The sequence below is a fragment of the Vipera berus genome (genome assembly GCF_964194415.1).
Source record: "Vipera berus genome assembly, chromosome: Z".
Taxonomy (NCBI): Eukaryota; Metazoa; Chordata; class Lepidosauria; order Squamata; family Viperidae; genus Vipera; species Vipera berus.
The window spans coordinates 4,765,169-4,768,798 of NC_138205.1; positions in this window are offsets into that span (position 1 = coordinate 4,765,169).

A 3,630-nucleotide genomic window follows, 5' to 3' on the forward strand; every position below is an offset into this window, starting at 1 on the left:
TTTTGAGTCTGTTTTTGCTTGCAGACAAATTTAATTTTGGAAAGATTGCGTGTCATTGTCGCACATCTCTTCTTTTCTCTGTCTTGCCTGCTCGTGGGGAGGCTTCGGATGACTCTGGGCGCAGGTCAGGGACAATTCAGGGGGTTCCCTCATTTTGCCCCTTCTTTTTTGTGGCAGCCCCTCAAATATTGGAATATGTCACACACACACACACACACACACACACACACACACACACCAGTCCTTTTTTCCCCTCTCAACTTAGACATGCAGGTCCGTGACAATTCAGCTCCCTCACTTTGCCCAGTCTTGGGGAGGTGGTGGTGGCGGGGAAAAACCTCTGCATCATGGGGACTAGAAACCCAGGCTCCGCTTTGCCTTAAACAACCGCCCCCCCCCTTCCTTCCTTTCTCCTCCCCGTTCTGCAAGTGCCTTACCTCCCCTCCCCGATCCCCAAGGCTGAATGCTGGGCACGAGTTGCTTGGCTGGTGCTAAGAAGCAGAAGTTGGTTGCCACAGCAACGGGAAACATCCTGTCTCCCTGGCAACTCCCCAAGCGGGGACCACAAGGACGTTTCCATGGCAAAGGGATGGGTGTCTCATGCCTTTTTCCCCCTTCCCCCTTGGCAAACTGGTTCCTTTTCGGGAGTCGTGAGCCCTGGGAAGCTTGATGGAGGAAGGTGGCGGGCAGGCGGTGGCAGTGGGGGGGCGCGGAGGCAGGAAAGGGGGGGGAAGCTTGACTTTGGGGAGCATGAAAGAACAGGCAGCTCTGCCGCAGTCAATCAAACTCAGCATCTTCCTCTCTAGATCTCATCCCCCCCCCATTCGTTCAGTGACTTCGGTAGGGATAACTTGAAAAAAGAATGACAAAAGAGGGGACAGGGACCTTGGAGGTCATCTAGTCCAACCCCCTGCTGGAGCAGGGATCTCTCTACCATTTCAGACAAACGGCTCTCCGCTCTCTTCTTTAGAAACTTCCAGTGTTGCAGCAGCCACAGCCTCTGAAGGCAAGCCGTTCGGCGGATGAATTGTTCGAATTGTCAGGAAATGTCTCTTCAATTCTGTTAGGGTTGCTTCTCTCCTTGGTTAGTTTCCATCCGTTGCTTCTTGTCCTTGCCCTCAGGTGCTTTGGACAATAAGCCGACCCCATCTTTTTTTAGGCAGCCCCTCAAATATTGGAAGACTGCTATCATGTTCCCCCTCCCCTACTCCTTCCTTTCTTTAAAGTAGACGTACCCAATTCTTGCTGGGACGAGTAACAGGCGCTCACTCTGTTACGCGGCACTCGGGATTCGACCCGCCAAACTGCCGACCTTTTGATCGACAAGCTCAGGGTCCTTACCCCTCTGAGCCACCGTGTCCCTGTTATATATATGTATATGTATGTGTATGTATATCTACATAGGGACGCGGTGGCTCAGTGGGTTAGGACGCTGAGCTTGTCAATCAGAAGGTCGGCAGTTTGGCGGGTCAAATCCCGAGTGCCGCGTAACAGAGTGAGCGCCTGTTACTCGTCCCAGCTTCTGCCAACCTAGCAGTTCGAAAGCACGTAAAAATGCAAGTAGAAAAATAGGGACCACTACGGTGGGAAGGTAACAGCGTTCCGTGCGCCTTTGGCATCTAGTCATGTTGGCCACATGACCACGGAGACGTCCTCGGACAAGCGCTGGCTCTTCGGCTTTGAAACGGAGATGAGCACCGGCCCCTAGAGTCGGAAACGACTAGCACGCGTGTGCGGGGGGAACCTTTACCTTTACCTTTACCCAATTCTTGCAAGCATTCTTCCTACGTTTTAGCCCCCAGTTCCCCTAACCGTTTTTGTTGCTTTTTCTCCACGCTCTTTCTAGAGTCTCAACATCTTTTTTTTTTGCATCGTGGCGACTAAAACTGGATGCAATATTGCCACCAATTCTGAACCGATTCCTGACTTGGGCAGGGGGTTGGACTAGATTTTCATTTCATTTCATTTCATTTATTATATTTGTATACCGCCCTTCTCCCGAAGGACTCAGGGCGGTGAACAGGGCACATATAAAAATACAGAATACAAAAATTAAAAAAGAATTAAATAAGGGCCCGAGCTAAAACTGTAGAATAATATAAAAATCCACAATAAAAACCCCAGCACATCCCCCATCAGGCCAGGCCGGCTTGTTCAAATAGGTAGGTCTTCAGACCGCGTCGGAAGGAGCGAAGGTCCGGTGCCATCCGGAGCTCAACCGGCAGCTGATCCCATAAAGATGACCTCCGAGGTCCCTTCCAGCTGCACGCTTTGACGATTTGGGGAGGGAGACGTCTTTAGGATCAGGGTCAGATTGGTCGATCGGGGAAGGCCTCAGAAATGCCCCGTTTCCCCCCCCCCAAAAAAAAATATATATCAGGAATGTATGAGTTCTAGTCCTGCCTTGATTGACCTTGTGCCAGCCACTTTCTCTCAGCCCTAAAATGGAGGCAACGGCAAATCACTTCTGGGGGAAAAAAAACAAATCTCTTTTATCTCACAAGCCTGCAGAATGTATTTAAAGCCTCCCCATCCCATTCTCCAGCTGAAAAGATTCTGAGAATCACTTGCAAAGAACAAGATAGCGCTGGATTGCAAGCATGAACTGGCACGACATTAAAGGAAAATGAGATGAGGAGGGCAGAGGAAAAGAAAAAAAAAAGCAAGCTCCGGTAGCAGACGCAGATGTGTTAGAAGAGAAGGGATTAAAGACGAAGGTGGCCCTTTTTTGAGTTTGAGACCATATCCTGTTACTCTTGATTACAATATGGAGCCCGACCAGCCCCAATCATATAGATAGAGCTGTGTCCCCATGTTGCGTTGGTCGTCAAATGGACATTTTGGTTGTGAGTCAAGGATTACCTCTATATGAATCATGACAGTGATTGTCGGACTATAGTCCATGACCGGGGGGGGGAACCTCAGTGGGGGCACATTCTCTGGCCAAGATTGTGATTCTCCACAAAGTGGGGGGGGAGACTTGAGAAGTAGTCACGGAAGGAAAATGCCACAGGAAGGTGATCCCAAAGATGCTTTTTCACGAGGCAACTGGACTTTCTTGGTTTTCATTGAAGACGTATCGCTTCTCATCCCAGAAGCTTCATCGGCTCTGACTGAATGGTGGGGAATGGAAGGATTTATACTCCTTGCAGACAGCCGGTCATTTGCATTCTTTTAGAGGATCGTGGAGGCCACTTGGAGGTTTGTCTGTGTCCTCAGGGCCACCCGGGTGTTTCTTGTGTTTCTTTGAAGAGGTTTCACTTCTCATCCCAGAAGCTTTCTTCAGTTCTGACTGAATGGTGGGGAATGGAAGGATTTATACTCCTTGCAGACAGCTGGTCATTTGCATTCTTTTGGAGAGTCGTTGAGGCCACCTGGAGTTTTGTCTGTGTCGTCGGGGTCACCTGAGCGGTACAAATGGGTGACAGCCCTCTCTCAACAGAGGGGGGATAGGACACACCGTCATCCCAACTCCAGTCTACCACACGGTCCTTTCAGCAGTTCCAAGAAGGCTCCACACCCATTTGATGTCCCTGAGGACACAGATAAACCTCCAAATGGCCTCAACGACTCTCTAAAAGAGGGCTTTTCAACCAGTGGCACGGGTACTACCTGTGGTACCTTGGCATC